This window comes from Electrophorus electricus, chromosome 3, assembly GCF_013358815.1.
Source record: "Electrophorus electricus isolate fEleEle1 chromosome 3, fEleEle1.pri, whole genome shotgun sequence".
Lineage (NCBI taxonomy): Eukaryota > Metazoa > Chordata > Actinopteri > Gymnotiformes > Gymnotidae > Electrophorus > Electrophorus electricus.
The window spans coordinates 5,922,993-5,941,831 of record NC_049537.1 but is presented as its reverse complement, the minus strand read 5'-3'; positions in this window follow the sequence as shown (position 1 = coordinate 5,941,831).

The following is an 18,839-nucleotide window of genomic DNA, read 5'->3' as shown; positions in this document are numbered from 1 at the left end:
ATAAGGGAATGGTCTATTATATCAGTGGGCATCAGACAAAGAAAATTAACTAATTGCATAATAGCCTGTATTACCTCTTAATGAGAAAACCACTAAGAATTAACTTCCCTTGTAGGTGCCCTGACACTGTACATGAAAATGTATAACAATGGAATTATAATAAAACATATTGCATAAAAGTACACTGTTATGAACAGATAGACCATCTGGCCAAAGGTTTATGCACACATGCTTACCCAGTAGTTCTTCTGAACTCAATGGTATTTTGTAACCTTTTGCTGCAATAACTGCCTCTTCTGAGAAAGATTTGCACCTAAATGAATATTCTTGTGTGGATATGGCTGCATTCAGCCAAGAAAGCACAAGTGAAGTCAAGGTACTAGTGTTGGAGGATTAGTTCTACATCACAAACTCCACTCTGACTCATCCCAGAGGTGTTGGAGAGAGAACACAGAAATCCAAGTTCCACTGCTCAGCATCCATGTACTGGCAAGCTATAGTCCACTCAAGCCAACTCTTGGCATTGGATAATGTTTTGGCAATGTTTTCTATGACGATTCTACAAGCTGTATGCACAGTGGAACACCTGTGTCCACGATGGGTGACCTTAATGTAACTGAAAACGTGTCCCCAAACGTTTGGACAGATGCTGTAGATAAATAAATTGTATATAGTAAAATACTAAATGGACCCAACCAACAATTTATGGAAAACAGTAGAGGAAAACACAAAAATAAATGTAGTTAAACAAACAGCACATATGTACACATAAACACAGTGCAAAGATTTCTATAAAAAGCAGAATACAACATGGATTTAAGCATTCACCACCAGTGTTATGCTGGATTTTTGTTTACCAAAGGGGGAAATTGAGACAAGTTTAGAAAACTCATTTCTTTTTTCTCATCGACACAAAACCATTAGACCCAGATTACCTTATACGGCTGTAAAGGCACGATGCAGACAACAGACAACAGACAACGTGATCTCAGAGGATTGTGCATCCACCATGGACTAGGGACCATTCTGGTACAATGCCAAGTAAATCCAGCCAAAATGTTTCTACGATTTTCTTTCTGAGAAACTGTATTCAGTAAAGCCCACCAAGAGGGAGTTTTGGCAGTGAAGCTGTATTTTGGAAGAGTGGAGGTAGTTATAGGAGTCAAAGGCAAACTGGAACAGTCAGAGGGCACCATTCTCATGAAGAATGGGGGCACTTTTTAGAGAGGGAATTGAAAGGTGTCTTCTAGTACCCTTTCCTTTTCACATACCACTGTTACAGTTCAGTGGGGCTTGAAAATAGCACCAGACCGGCACTTGTTCCACTGTCATGTTCCCTGCTCCTCTCACGATATAATACTGACATGGTCCTCGCCAATTGAAATCCTGCTACTGACATGCAGTACACCTAGATTGTGCTAAAATTGTGCTTGTGGCCAGTCCCTTCACACCTAAACCCAAGCCCCATGGTCATGACCAGTTGGAAAACATCTTGCACCAACAGTTCCAACCATGAACCATGAGTCCTGAACTCTTTGCTTATAGAAGACTTCTATTTGTCAAATGCCTGTCTGTTCTTTGCATTCATTTGGTTTGCGTAATACATTATAATGGATTTTTCTCCCCACATGTATGAATGTTCCCCTGTACCTATTCATTACTAGGGAAATTGGAAGTACACATCTAGTTCAAATCAAGCCCATTTTACACATTCCAATCTCCATTCTTTAACAAAAGCCTTTACCTGGTCAATATACTATGCTCACATAGTGTACAAGCCCCTGCAGAGTGAATTATTGAGTGGCAAGGTCTGCTCAGCAATCGCATGTCCATTTAAGATAATAACCCCAATCTTCTGGGGTCTATTGGTAAGTTGTCTCCTTTGACCAAAATGCAAGACTATTCATTCTCTGTACTATCTCAAATAACACTGCATCACTGCTGCGCTGTAAAATTACTGGCCAATAGTGTTTCTTCAAGTGAGACAATCTGAAAAGGCCCTTTACAAAAATAAATAAAAGAAATTATACCAACCAAACACAGCTCTTTATTGACTGAAGCAATGAATGTGACAGCTTATAAGTCTTTAAGCACTGGTTTGATCCAATAATGAAACATCTATCATGTACTGTGATGTATGGTTGTCACTATAAACATTATTTGTTGTTCTCAATATGCTTCAGTTGTGAAAGCATTAAATCCATAAAAGCTTTTAATGCTATTTCAGTATCAATGCCTTTCATATGTAATGCAAGATGCTCAAATTGCTTAGCATATTTTTATTTTCTTGCAATTATATAGGATATGCTTACAGTAAATGCACATACTTATCTTGATGAATTAAATTTTTCTGCTTTATCTGGATAAGATGTTAAATTTCTGGTCTTACAGCAAGAAAATATGTACATACACAAACATTTGTGTTGAAAGCCTAGGCTTTCACTCATTTGGTAAATTGATTAGACTTACATGAACCAGAGTTATAATAATTGTAAGGGGTATTTATGCGTGGGAAGCCTCGGCTGCTTTCTTTGTCTACGTAACAGTAAAAATACATGGACACAACCATTGCTGCCAACTTAAAGACAAAAAGACAGAGACAAAATAACAACTTTGCAGATAATCATTAATGTAAATAGCTCAAAAACAAAAACAAAAATGCTCTAATGACATGCAAAATTTTAATTAGACATAGATGCTGCATAATTCAGTATGGCATAGGCTTCAATTCAGCTTTACTTGTACTTTATACTCGTATAATCATGCACACTATGTTATAAAAAACCTCTTGTATTTATTAAAATATTTATAAAAGGTTGTTGTTTTTCTTGGAGTGCTAATAGTTGTACCAGCATGACTGAGAAAGCCCCGCTGAAGAACTTTCCATTGTTCTACATTTACCTTAAGAACACTAACACATGCTGCTACTCCTCTCACAATGAAGACTTTCTTCTGTAGGGTCAACACAAGCCACTCATAGCAGCCCTGGTGATGGCAACAAGTGTAAGCTCCAACTTTACAGTTCAATATTAATACCATTCTAAAAGCTTCAGTTCGGGTAAAACCCTTTGGGTGAAACTGCTGCTGTTTTTGCTATGCTTCAAATAATTCAGTTCATTTAGCATTGTGCTCGCTCACCTCCATTGCACTGTTCAGTGCATCCTCCAAGTCATAGATGCTTTCAGTGTGGTTGTAACAGCTGGATTTGAAGGCTCCACCGCGGGTCTTAGAATAATAGTAATCACTGAAGTCTGTGTTGTTTATAAAGCCCCAGCACTGTAGCTATCACACATCACAACATGAGAGATGGCAGGTAGTTAGTGGCAATTATACTGTTTATAGATAGCCTAGGTGGTGTTTTATGATAAGAATGAACTTGGTAGATTTATTTTACTGGGTTAATGTGGCTGTCCCTTCATGGGTACATGGCTGAGTATTGATTCCTATGCACCAGGTGGATTTTCATTACTCTGTCAGGTTCCCTTTGGCAGTTTATTTAGCAGGATAATTTTACATTTACCTTCACCAACCTCATATTGGCCTGTGGGGGGTTATGGGGTGATCTAGTGTGGAAATATGACTGATGAATTTTACCCAGCCGCATACTGAGCCGCCCCAGGCCTAGATCAATGTGCACTGGTTTGTTCGGTGGTGGTCCCGGTGTATGGCAAGATGTGCTTTGATTAGACTTGGCTTACCTTTGTCATGGTTATGTTCCACATGTCTGTGACTACACTGTCTTTGCCATACTGCTGCTGCACAGCAGGCATGGCCCATGTCTTAAGGATGTTTTCAAACTAAAGAGGAAATGGACATGGTAGTGGCAGATAGAAAAACATATGCATTATGCATACTGGCATGCATTGAAATTACAGTGTCAGTTAAAGGAACCCAATCGGTTGCATAAAAGTTATGACTGAAATATTGTGTACAGGACCAATTCTGGTAGCCGTGAAGGTATTCATAGTCACCCAAACAAGTGAAGAAAAAAAATATATATAAATGATTATCTTTTGTTGATCCTGATCATAGACAAATTTCCATATATATTGATGCTTCTAGTTGGCAAGGTTTCCACCAATTATATTTCATCAAATTATCATTTCATGCAGCAAACCATATAAAGGGGTGCACTGATGCAGCAACTGTCTTTGCTGAAGTGTGTTGCCCTTTGTGTTGTGCCCTCTCTCTCTCTCTCTCTCTCTCTCTCTCTCTCTCTCTCTCTCTCTCTCTCTCTCTCACACTATCTCTCTCTTTCTCTCTCTATCCCACTATCTCTCTCTCTCTCTCTCTCTCTCTCTCTCTCTCTCTCTCTCTATCTATCTCTCTCTCTCTCTATCCCACTATCTCTCTCTTTCTTCTTCTCTCCCCACATTAGTTGAAGTGCTGTGCTGACAGAAACAATGAAAAAAGCCTAAATGTAACATTCTGTGAGACACCCACCCCACACTCTCTCTCGCCGGTCTTCCGTTCCCACTGTGTTATTCGTTGCAGTTTAGATTAATAAACCCTGATGAGTTTCAATCACACAAAGCCTCATTTGCACGAGGGTAGGAGTGCTGGTGAAAGGGAGAGATGGATGGATCAGGGTTGTGGGGGGTCAGTGCAAGCAGTGCTCCACCAGCCTGGGAGGGACATGCAGACGAACTGCAATTAAAAGACCCCCCTCCATCTGCCAAGAAGAAGGGAGAGGGACGCAGATCAGTATGGTTATTATGTACTCGCTAGGCTAATCCATCACTGTCTCTAGTCATTCCCTCCCATTTGTGGCCAGGTACAGTGCTGTGGGGAGTATGAGCCTGCTAGGAGCTGAGCTGAGCTCAGCCAGTGCTAAACAGGATTGGGTGCAGCTCAGAACCACCCAAGACCTCAGATCTGCTGAGAGTAGCATATTCTACCATTGTAAGGACAAAGGACAATACATGCCACGCTTATTCCACACTAATAGGAATGTGTCATATTACATATGAAAGCAGCACGTTTTATTTGCTACATAGGTACAATTTATATGTTGTATTATGTTATATTCATATTTTATTTCTTAATGTTTACTTATTATACACACAAACATTAAACACATTTAACTTTTTCATGGGGGTTTCATATTTGCGATGCCATTGTGCACAACTTTTTTTCTGCTTAATGCCACCTGAACATCTTCCCAAATGGTAAACAAACTGTTCTTGAAGGAGTCAGTGCACTTTGTTATCTGTTATCTCTGTCTGCTTACATTAGGATTCTGACCTGCTTTCCGCAGTTAGAGTGCAGCAGGGAATAGAAGTGGTGAACTGTAGTACATAAATGACAGAAAGATGTTCCTACTCCTTGCATTCTTTTATAGATTATTCAGGTCCATGCATATATTATTCAAATTCATATTACAGAGTTATTGTTATGCCTATGGAATCCGTGCTTCACAGAATTCCAGATGAGGCAGCTGGTTACAGATGAGCTTACACAATTTTAAAACAACAATTTTGTTTGTCACTAATGAATAAATGAATAATGAAAGAATAAATTAATGATTAAATGGATGGTGGGATATGAATGATAGTGATAATAGTACAATAAATGTGCTTGTGCAAGTCTAATGTTCCAATAAATGACTCATGGTGTCTAAAATTCAGACATATGTCCTTCCTACTTCCTTCCTGATACCTGCTGAATATCTTTAGCATCATCCGATAGCCAACGCACAGAACTGGTCAGTCTTTCACTCAGATTGCTGTGTAACTAATGTTCAACGAACAGTCTGATTTCTTCTTGCAGAAATAACTAATGGACTATTACAAAAACCAAGATAGACCCCCACACCCCCCAATAGGCCAGCACATGTATTTTCACTAGGTTCGTCACAGGATTTGAGAAAACACAGGAGGGGCAAAGGACTATTCTCACTGACAACTGAACATAAACAAATCTTAGTATTCAAGAATATTCCACCTCTGGCTTTGACAACTGATATGCATTAGCTGGTATTGTTCCACAATGACAGACTTATACAGTAATTCGAACGAAAAGCTTTATTTTCTTTATTAAAATGCATTATTCTCTTTAAACGCCTTCAATAACTCACTCAGAATTGGTGTAATTATTATACATTTCAGTAAATGGGCATAGCTATATATGTAAATAGCCTATTTTGCATATAAAATGCTTGAACTTCAGTGGTAGAGCAGGATAAATTGCTGAGAGTGAGAGTGGTGGCATAAAGCCTGGAGCAATCATCATTAAGAGGCAAAACGTAGTGGAGCATCCACAAGCTCCCCTTATTTAATATTGGACAAAATATGATATGAATTTGCACTGACATAAAACAGACAGGAATGAGAAACATAGGAGGAGGTGAGCATCTCAGAGTGAAACTTACTAATGGAGAACAGCTCAGAACAATCATTGCAGTTGTCAGCTCAGAGATGAAAACTACCAGAACAATGGAAAAGAACTCTGTGGAAAAGGAAAAGAATATATATAATGAGCATGCCTGTATTATCAAGTTATCATGAAGTTAAAAGACAATGTATTCAATGTATTGGAGGATGAAATGTTGATAGTAAAGTAATTTCATTTTAGTTCATTTATTTCACACACACACACACACACACACACACACACACATACACACACATATATATATATATATATATATATATATATATATATATATATATATATATATATATATATATATATATATATATATATATATATAAAATAGCCCACATTGGCAAAGTGCTTACAGCACATCCATGGAGAAGATCAGGGACCTCCATCCACACTCACCCAAATGGCTGCCAGGGATAAACCTGCTACCTGCCAAAACACACATTTAATTATGCTTTTTTTCAGAGGCAAAATTAATTGGAGTTTGCTTTATTAAAGCCCTTTTATAATGAAAGTTAAAGAAAAAAAAGAAAAGAAAAACCACTGTTGATTTAAACAGTGATTCAAATTTAAAGGAGACTGATTATTAAAAAACACCAGATTCTTCCAATGTCAAACACTGATAAAAGCAATCATTCTAAACATGGTTAATTACCTTGGAGAATGCCACATCTTCCCCGAGGCACTACTGGAAAAGGTTCATCTGAGCCTGTGTAAGACTGTGTTGCCTATGGGGCTAGCTAGCACATCTTTCACACTGTAGCCAGTCTCTCCTAGTCCCCTTATAAACAAGTGTCCTCCTCAATGGGATAATTGTCTCTTTTTCATATTTTCCCATGACCTTCCTTTACTCATCATTTATGTTGGTATTTTATGCAAGAACTACTCCTAAGTGATCCGACATTGGTGCCATACGAAACTGGAAGTAGATCATTAATTCATGGTAAAAGGCACAGTAGAAAACACAAAAGGTGTCTTTACATGGGTTTAGAGCTTGTAAGTCACTCTGGACAACAGCGTCTGTTAAATGATGTAAATATAATGACTTTTCAACACCTTTAAGTGTATAAAGAAGAAGAATTTAGGAGAAATTAAATTGATATGGCTCTCCATTCTAGTTCCATTAAAACATCTTACTGTTTTTTCACTGCTGCTTTGCTAATCTTGCAGTTTTGCAGTACTGTTTTTATCTTTCCTCACCAATCAAATGTCAAAAGTTTACAGCTCCAAATTGTATTTTGCTTCCTTTTTGTGCAAATGAATTCTGTTTCAATGACATGAGGGTTAATGAGAGGGTTGACTAGTGCGCTAGTTCAAATAAGGCACTGTAACTGTCTCTGAAACCTGACAGTTTATGTCACATGCAATCACAGCTGTCACGGTGGCTCCTCTGTGGTTCAGCTGTCTGCCATGTGACTCTGTGCTGCCTCCGTGATGCCTCCGTGATGCCTTCACATATTGCCTCTTTACTTACGCAGCTTCCAGAATAGTCTGCACATTTGCCACATGACTTTCTCCCACCTGCTTTTGATAATCAGCACGGCTCTTGGCAAATCAGATATGACAGGCATATCACCCTAAACTTCTCATCTCCAAACGTTTCCAGCTGCCTTCCATAATTGCTCCTGGCATTCTCCTTTTTTCTGCAAGGTAGGCCTGATCCTTTAATGAAACGCCACATGTGGGGACTGTTGTGTCAGGAGACGATGCATAGAAGAGATTATATATGAATCAGTTTATGGCAAGAAAAAGTCCGGAAATGAAAGAGGGTGCAGAGGAGGATGGAAGGCTCACTGCTGCTGGAGGAACGGACGGCCTTTGCGCAACATCACAAGGCCACGGAGATCCCTGTAGAAGACGATTCGGATGAAGTGGGGAGAAATAGAAACGAAGGAGACGTGGAATAGATAAGAGTGTAGTAGACATCCATAGATAGGAGGGACCTGTAAACGCATGAATCTAAAGCACGAGTGAAATATACATTTTTAGCGGATCTTCACCAGGGATTTGATTTGCACATAAGGAGGCCTGTGTCACTGAAGTGTTCTTATTTTCTCATATTTGGGAGGGACTATGGTGGGAACTCCCATTACCCCTAACTTGAATGAATGAATCCTGCATGAATCCTGCATGAATCCTGGCACATGGTTCTTTTTTAAACCACCAGACTGTAGCAGGCAAAATGTGGCACTGGGGCTAATTCTGATGTCGTTATCAACCCTGCACACTATGTTTGGTCATACCAACACACACGAATAGCATTTAGATAATGTATGGAAATGCAGAACAACCCATAGCCCTAAAGGGTTACTAATTAGCATTGTACTTAATATGATTTATAAATATATTATACATCTTTTAATAATGCATTAAAACAATACACAAATTAATAAGACACAGCTTTTCTAGACCTCAGAAAAAAACAACAGTATCATCCAAATCAAATGGTGAAAAGATTTGATAAAGAATTCTATATAGTATTCTCACAATTGGCAAAATGGCACTTAAATATCACCTCTAGGAAACCACACTGTGCATTATTCCATTAAATGCACCATATTGAAAGCACATATAATGGGTAAGAGGTTCAACAGCATACAAAAATCCACATTATTATAGTGAAGTTTGACTTGATTTTGCTGATGTAATTAGGTAGGCATAATAGCTAACAACAAAGGTGGGAAAATTGGAAGCTTTAAAGTTAATGAGATGAAAATTGCAGTATGTAAGAAAGTGTGATTGCTGTGTTGGTGATGTAGGCTTCAACACAGGGTTGTGATATATATTCTGAAAACCCCTTTGTTATACGTTTGTATTATCGTGGGTGTAGACCCCTTTGTTATATGTTTGTATTATCGTGGGTGTAAATTACTTTCTGCACATTCAGAGGCAGACTGAATTACCTTAATACTTTACACACAACATAAAAATCTTGGGCAATAAACATAGAAAAGCAATTACTCTTTTAAACACTCCATCCCCCCTCCCTTCTTAGGGTTATATGGAAACATGCTATGAGGAAACATAACATGCTTACCAAGATTAGCAAATTGAACAAAACCATTATAACTTTGACAACAAGCAAGTTTGTGAAAACAAGCAATAAAGATAAATTGGTGCCTACTCTTTTCTATCCTGTTTATACAAAGAGAGAGAGAATTTGTGAAATATAAGAATGTATTTAAATGAATCAAAAAAGAAGCCCACCTGTTTGACAGGAATATGTTTGTGTGTGCTACTCTAGAGGTAGACACAGGTGCGTGGGAAAGAGAGAAACAGACAGAGAGAGAAAGATGCATACACAGGTGAGATGGGTGTGGTTAGGTCATGATGGAGTTAGCTGGGGCAGTAATGTGGCTGTTGTCGGCAGGCTGCTTTTCTCATCAGTGCTGTGGTCCAGCTCTTAAATGGCCATACCAAAAAAGTACTTCTTAGCTCACACGTGATGATGAAGCTCCATTTAAATATACTTATACCCATAAAGTGGTCGTGTGGAAATTATGGAATAGAAAATGTGACACTGTTGCTGAAGAAAAAGTAATAACCTAGACAAAGCATGAAACCTCATACTGTCAGTATCAAAGTAGTTATCACTGCAGACAATACAACAGCACAATACAAAACCAGGCACCATTTATAGTTAATAGGTCATGTTTGTTTACTCCTTGATTTCTACAGAGTAGCAGTTCCTCAGGTTCCTTTGTGTGCTTTCCTTTGTTCTTTTGTGCACAGCTCCAGATGTTTTTTCCTGTTTCCACCTGTAGAGGACAGTATTGCAACATTTCATTCAGGCATGCTAGGCTTCACTAATTCACCATTGTGGTGTCTGTGGTTCATGGACTTGATTGATGTCCTCTCAGAGGAGGACAGTGTCTTTCTTTGTCCAGTTTTCTCTGTGAGAAATGCCCAACTCAAAACAAAGAGGTAATCAGATAAGCCTGTGGGAGACTCCAAGAACTGGGCAGTGACCTACTCTGGGCGCCGAGGTTCTGGAGCTGGCAGCCTCTTCCATTTAGATGAGCAAATGAATACCTGGTCTTTCTTTTTAGGATAACATAGCATTTGAAAACAACTTTTGGGCTACAACTGGCACAATAATTTACTGTGGTGAAATAAAAATATATAACGTTTTGGAGACAAGAAGGGGAAAAAAATCCTTGTTTTGGGTGTAATTGTTCTTTGTCCTTTGTTAAAAGAAGTAGCTGAACTTGTATAAGGCTCCGTTGTTGTCATTCCTCACCTTGCAACTGCTTCTCCCTCTGCACATCTCTCCTCCAGTCCATTCCATTCTTTTCCAGCCGGCATTCCAACATGTGCAATCTCATTCTCTCACCTGCACTCTGATCCTCCCCTCACTCTCGCCCCCTGTCATCATGGTCGGTATTTGACATGACATCCAGAGTGGTAGCCCACAGGTATAACGAAGAAGCAAGATAGATTGCTTGGTACCACCATGCTGAAGTTAAATGTATATAGCTCCATTCCTCTCTATAATGCCCCTTTAATGGTCCTATTGTGAGTTATGCCAATCTCACCCACAGCATCATTAAATCCCCAGCTCTTAATCTTAGTGAGAAAAGGACCCATCATGCTTTGCACTACTGGTATTAAACCAGTTAGTAGTTTCCATGCATAATCCAGCACTTAGGAGATGAAAGGAAGAAATTATTATTTTGGTCATTTTCCTTCATTCTGGTAACAAGAAGTGGAGAAGCCGTGATGCTGATAGAGCCAGTAAAACATGGATGTCTATAATGAGATTGGCGAGATTGACCATTACCTTCTGGCTCCAGGGCAGGTGCGTAGGTGATAGATCTCTGGTCCCTGCGTGGTGCTCCAGAGAAGCCTTGCCTCATGAAGCTCCTTTTCCCTGGGACAGAGCTCTCTTTATAGGCTAGCCAGGTGATACAACCCTTAAACCTGCAAAACAAGTGGTGACGATCTAATGGAGAAGAAAACAGCTGGACCAAAGCAGATAAACAAAGTGATTCTATGTCATGGGAGATAACTAGTAGGGAAAAAAAGCCAGAGAAAATCCAAAGTTATGATGTCATAAAAAGAGGAGCACTTTTAAAAGGACCTCATTCCCTAAATCATGATTCAAAGCCCACCATCCAGCTGATAATTGCACATTATCCAAAGCCATAAAAGAATGGCTGTAGGGAAAAGACACATCAGCACTCCTTACTAGAGAATGAACGTAGTGATACACAGCCCTTGTATAGCATTCACTATAATGACTGTTTGTAAACATATAATGAAGGTCCACTTGTCTGGCTTGTGGTTCCATTGAGGTGAGAAATTACAATAACAGTAACACCCAAAAGCTGTGGTGACTACTCCTAAACACAGAGGCTCCCCTGTGACCTCTATTGTCTCTCTGAGTCTTAATTCATCACTGGCAGATGTAAGCAAATGCATATTAATTTTAGCGGGTCCTCAGTGCCATAGGCGACTGGGCCAATAAATCAGACCAGGAGAGGTGCCTAATTGACTCCAGTTTATGGAAGACAGCGAGAGAAAAAGAGCAATGCAGAGAGAATACTGTGGAACGGGGGTCAGAGAGAGAGAGAGAGAGAGAGAGAGAGAGAGAGAGAGAGAGAGAGAGAACTGGGCTTAGTGGCACAGACTACATCTTTCCTTTGTTCTCTTTTTCTCATCAGTCTAGATGGCCTCTGCAGCGAATATAAAAGCACACTGAGCCATACTGAGCCATACTGACACTCAGTTTAGTCTTCACGAAACCTTCACAAATATGTGTGCAAATATGTTCAGTAAAATGGTGCCTATTATATTATCTCTGGCCTCTCCAGAGATGCATATTCACCACATTACATTAAGTCCCAATATCCTAAATATTCTGAAATAATCATTTGCATAAATATATGCCCATGAATAGCTATATATGGTAGCAGAAAGAGTTGCAGGGATTGTGATTCTTGTAGTGTCTCTGAGGAAAAAGCAGGAGGAAAGGAATAAGCCTATTAGTGTAAACTAGATTATTGCATTAAAAATTTATTCACCTCAGCACATTTGATTTTGCTGTGTTGCCTTATGATGTCATGGTAAAAGACTTGAGAAGTAGATGATTTCCTATTACATCTGAATAGTCCACACACAAATTATTCTCTAGGTCAGGTTGCAGGTCAGGTTACAATGATATCTGAAATCATTGTGGGTGACCTGAGGTGCGCATACACTGGGTATCTGACAGAGTAGGTAGAGTAAGGTGCTGGCAACACCAAGGTCATGGGGTTCATTTCCAAAGGGAGCACACAAACACGATTATATTGATAAATATATGTAAGTCCCTCTGGATAAGAGTGTCACAGAAAAATACAGAAAAAGAAATGAAATCTTATGAAGCATGCACTGAATACTAATGCCTTAACTACAAGTGGCCTGCTAATCTTGACTGCTGTTAATGTAATTTTTCTTTTGTTTGTCTGTCTGTTTGTGCAATGTGCTGCAAAAGCAAACATATCCAGCAAATATATCCAAACAGTCCTCAGTCACAGTTCCCTGAAATTACCATGTTCAGTTTCCTGAGAAAAAAATATTTGCTCTTGGTTCATTCAAATATAGAGCTATTCGAATAGTCATGGGTAAAATATTGTCTGGAGCTCAGTGGATCACTTCTCTATACTGAATAGCAGACCTGAGCATCTGCTGGTTGTCCATGTGTTGTGAGCATCATTAAATACTGAATCTGATGAGTTCTTCTGCAGAGATATGTTTATGCAAATTGAGTGCAGAAGAGAAGTGAACTCCTCTCTGAAATGTCTCTTTATAATTTCACATGTGCGCTTTGTTAAAAAGAACTAATTAGTTTCAATTCTTTGAAAACATCAGTAATTTCACAGTCCAGTAAAACCTTCACAACAGTTAAATCATGTATTATTATATCTTCTTACTTGAGTCATGGATTAGATTTTTTTGAGTTGGTGCCCTATGTAATGAGGTCCAAAGTGATAGATGTGAATTCCCCTCCTTTTAGACTGCCTCTCTTTGTTGATCTTAGCACACAACACTAGCCTCTCCTTCCAATGATGACATATCCAGTTACATCCTCAGGTTCACTTGTCTGTGGTCAGTATGCAGTCTAGCTGGGATTCCAACTCATCCCAGCAGTGGGCCTGTATTAATGTATCTACATGCCCTATTCGGGTCCACAACGATCAGCAATGGACTTTACAAGGAGACAGGAGAAAAGTAGAGGCAAACATTTTATGTCATCTGTCCCCTGTACGTGATGAGACAGTGAGCTCACACTCTTACCAATCACTTTACGGGGATAGATGCTGTTTAAAGGCAGAGAGGGTCCAGCTGTGGCCTTCGGGGTGCCGTGGGACCTCCTTGGCAGGGGGGCTGCTGGCGATATGGAGCCAGTCATGCAATAAATGGCTTGGGGCAGCGCCGAGATGAGCGTCGCTGGCGAGTGGCTTTCCTTAACGACGCCACCCCCTTTCACCTGCGGAAATGTTAACTACGTCCTCGGGAGCGGTGAAGCAGAGAGATGGCCAGCGGCCATATTTCATGCAGATGGCCAGGTTAAATATGCCAGCCATGCATTCAGCGGCGAGCCACCTTCCTCTCCTTCTGCTTTAAATCGTCTTTTTAGGCTCTTTTTGCTCTCCCCCTACTCCCCGAGGCCAATCCCCTCTTTGAGTTTCATCGGGCATGTGGAGCGTCTCACTAAGGCGCTGTGAGAGATCGACCACTGGAGCTTCAGAAAGGTTAATGTGTGGGACGATTGTAAATTGTTTGGCTATTTGAGTGGACGTACAGCGGGTGGGGGAGTTGAACCGTAAAATTTGATCGCCTTCACAGTCCTGCTACTTTTTTTTTTTCACTCTGTCTCCAACAAGTCCCCCCCTTTTTTTTGGACCACTTCCCCCCCACTGCTCTTTGTCTCTGCCAAGCAGTGGCTGAGAAAAGGCTGAGATGAAGAGAGAATGGGTTTGGAAATGCTGTCCAGATGAGAAGCAGTAAGGGCCCTCACAGACTGGAGGTTTAAGAAACAGGACCTGCTGCTGTGTTTGAGAGAGTTACACAATTACACACAGTTCACTGTCAGGCACAGGGGCAGGCAGCTATAATAAGCACAGACAAAAGCAAAGGCTTAGTGTGATTGGGTGATAGTATAGCTCCGCATGGTTTCCTGCTACTAATAAAACACTGAGACATTTTATGTCCTTTTTGGTTCAGGTTTTACACATAACAGTCTACTTTACCGAGATGGCTGTAACCAGTGCAGCCTTTGTTCAGTGGCTTATCAGCAAGTATTTTTCAAATGAAATAGACCTTGGTATGAAAGAATGACCTAATAATGTAGTAATGACCAAATTATGAGAACAATATGTCACACTGTGTGCTGAATGTGTGGGTCATTTTATATCTTCTGTTCTCCAGGAGAATTGCACCCTGCTTCATTTAATGAACTCTCACTCACTTTCTAATTTCTCTTCTCTGTCTTCTCCTTCACTCTGCCCATCACTGCACCTCCAGATTGTATGACTGTGTATATATGTATATGTATACCTGTGTGCGTGCGTGTGTGTGTGTGTGTGTGTGTGTGTGTGTGTGTGTTTGGTCTGTTGCTCTACAGAGAGTGACATTGCCAGTGCTATTGGAGATCTATGAAAGGCCTGAGGCAACAGCACCAGTCATGAGGCTCTCACTCTGATATCATCTGAACAGTTAAACAAGCCCAAGGAAGTGGGAGGGGCAGAGATCACAAGGGTATAGTTCCCTGTGGCCTGATCCATACACACACACACACACACACACACACACACACACACATGAAATGCTCTGGGGCATTTTGCTATTCGTTCTCTCTCAGAAAGAAAGATTTTGTAATGAGTCGGTGTGTTTATGAGAGTCAGTGAGAAAGAGAGAGAGAGAGAGAGAGAGAGAGAGAGAGAGAGAGAGAGAGAGAGAGAGAGAGAGAGAGAGAGAGTTTTTGACAGTCTCCATTCCAGCACTGGCCTGCTCAGACCACTATCACCTCAAATTAAAATTTAATCTGAGGCGGCACGGTGTATTCCTGTAAAATCGAGATTTATTATTTATTGGACATACAGAGCTAGCTGAGCCTCGTTAATTATATGTCATATATACATCCTCTTTATATAGACCCATATCGCAGATATATGAAACTCGTAAAAATGCACGAGAGCCGAACGGAGGGGGGAAGCCCAGAGCAATGCCAGGTGCTTTCGGTGATCACGTGCGCTACGCGCCTGCCACACAGCTCTTTGTCTTTCTTCCCTTCACGCCCCCCCCCCCCCCCCCCCCCCCCCCCAAAAAACCCCCGCTGTCCTTGCCGTGCGTGCGCGCCCTCTCAATGCTAATACCCTCTCCGCTTCCCCGCTCAACAGATGGACCGCTGCCTCATTAACTTTAATGCATCCAACATCAATTAAGAGGGAGTTAATTGGGATGCTCGGAAGGTGATTGCCAGGTAGCGCGCGTTGTGCGCACGGAAGCCCCGCGCTTAATAAATGAGGCTCGTCAAGGCGGAATATGCCAGCGGCGGCACCGAGTCCGCCCACCGCACGCGGCCGCACTGGCCGAGATGAGCGTGGTCGTTTCACGGCCGCGGCTGCGCTTTGTGTCTTATCCCCCCCCCCCCCCCCCCCCCCATCATTCATGCGGGGAGGAGCTGACCTTGCCAGAGCGCCATTAGCCGCGCAACGCCGCTCCCGCACGTTTACCCCCGCCCTGCTGACTACCGTTGCCTCACTTTGTTGCACTTCTCTTTACAAATGCGAATACAACATTTTTGTATTTCAAAAGAATTTTGTATTTCCCAAGGATGATACTTTTGACTTGTTCTTTAAGTTGATTTGCGAGAAAACGGGTATTTTTGTTGTTTTTTTACTTTTACATTTTCCCATCTGCTCTAAATACTAGATTAGTTGCAGCTTCTCGGTCTGTCCGGGCTGATGAACTCTTTTGGTCTGTTCTGTTCTTCCGTTGTCGCCGTCCCCTGGCCGCCGTGGACCCCGTGGGACGGGGATGGGGACGCGGCCGTGTGTTTGCTTACGCAGAGCTCCGCGGGCACCGCTGTCTCCTGGAGCAGGTGCTGAGCGGGCGGCGGGAGATCAGAGGCTAGCGCCACAGGTGCTTCATTAAAAAAGATGAATGGGTTTGTTTGTGGTGTGGAACTAATGTAAACACTGTATACGTTGAGAGAGGGCGCGCGGCGACAGACAGATAGGCAGCACGATTCTTCTGCTAAAACTTACTCTCACTATGGAGTGAGAGATGTAAAATAATATTAAAATATGATATGCCAGGTTTTCTTCATGTTGGTATACTATAGATCTCAGTGATCCCTTTTATTGCATTGGGAAGATTACTGGACAATTATAAAGAAAAAGGAAAATATTTTTAAATTGACTTGAACATGATTTCTGTGTGCGCTGCAGTTATGCAAAGACCATATGATTAATACAGAAGTATCAATCAAACCATGGGTGCTATACAGGTTCAGAGGTCCTCAATGTACATGTCATAGGATGACATTCAATTAAATGCCAAAGAGCTGTTGTTTGATCGACCCTTGAATAAGGCCTGTCCCCAAGTCTTAAAGAAAAGACCATATCCCATTTTCACATACGGACTGGGGTTTAGAGAATCCTGCAGAGCCTTAGATAATCATGCTTTGACAAAGCTCCAAACCACACTAAGGGTGAGCTTAATGGGTCTTCAACTGGGACAACCTAAAGAACCACAAGATGGTTCTCCCCAGTGCTGTGTCTTTTAAGAGTCATTACTGCCTATGCATGTTTTCAGGCCCACAAATCTCTTTGGATCTCAAAGGAGGGGAACCTTGGTCAAACCTGTCTGTCTGTGTACTATAGGGTAAAATGCCCTTTACAGTCCCTATTTGTCCATGAATAGCTAATCCCTTATGTACTTATTTTAAAAGGAAAGAATCATTAACCTCTGGAAACTGGGTAAATAAACAATGCCGGAAGACTGCATGCCCCATGTCACCCCTACAGTGCCTCTGGATAGATGACTCATTACACCTGTGCACTCTCTCTCTCTTTCTCTTGCCCTCTGTCTCTCTCTCACTCTCTCTCTCTCTCTCTCTCTCTCTCTCTCTCTCTCTCTCTCTCTCTCTCTCTCTTTCTCTCTCTCTCTCTCTTTCTTCCCCCCCCCCCTTTGATGAATGCAGTGGACCACACCACTAAAGCTGACCTGCTACCTAGTGCTTCACCATGGGGAAATTTGCATGTGCACTGACTGTAAAATTGAGAGCTCCCATAGAATCAAGTCTTAATCATGCAAGCCTAATGATCCTCTATTGGGATGAGATTCATTTTGTTCTCTTTCCTCCTGAATCTGATTGTATTTATAATAGGGCATGGATGGATAGAGAGACTATAATCCACCTAAACTTTAACCCATAGCCAGAATGGGGAGCCCTGGACATCCTAGTATTCACTTTCCAGACTACAGTGCAGAACGTTTATCAGAGCATTTTAATACTGGACCTTTGTTCACCATTAAGATCCACTGACTTTAACCCCATCAGCTCAAAACTGGCCAGGTTCCTTTGGACTCACCATTATGTGTTAAGTGATACTGAGCACTTGATCAAGGAATTGGGGCAGCACGGTGGCACAATTGCTAGATGAATGAATGAATTCATTCATTCATTTCTGTATCAAAACCAGTCAGTTACTGTCATATGGCATGAAATGCTTTCATAGTATTATTAAATGCTAGTTGATGCACAATGACAGGAAACACAGTTAAACTGTTTATGCTGAGCACAAGAATGGTGTGAGAACAAAAGACCTGCAGAAATAACACACCTGTTTGTTGTTTTTGTTGTTTTTACAAATGACCACATAGGGGCGCTGTGTATTACATTGAGGAAAAAGGCAAATTCCTAGCCTCAGCAGAGAATGTTTCATCTCAATATGTTTTCAGTTAAGTTCACACACACAATGGAAAATATCTTGCTACCACACATATGTGGCTCAAGCAACAACAAAAAAAAAACTTTCAGTGAGCTGAGGTTGTAATAAATCACAGCTGATTTTCAGCGCATTCTCAGTGAAACTGAGGAACCAGACAAAAGGTAAAGTATTAAAATTTACCTCCACTTGCAAGCTAGGGAGAATGTCATCGTTTTCTGTGTGGTAATTCATTGTAAAGGCCTTTATTATCACCCGTGGTAAACACAGAATCGTGTATTATCAAAGACACATGGAAGATGACTCAGGACCTGGGTATTCTTTACTGCAGCATACTACCTCCGGGCATAAGTGCAGCCAGGCGATTGTGCCCTTGCATGCTCGTTGTCTCTGAGATGTGGGTGAAAGGGAAAGCAGTGGAAAAGGGGGTCCAGTGTGATGCAACGTGTGAGCGGGCCGGAAGAGAGCAGCGAGCGTGATGGCACCGAATATGGGTCAGAGGTATGCTCACTGAAC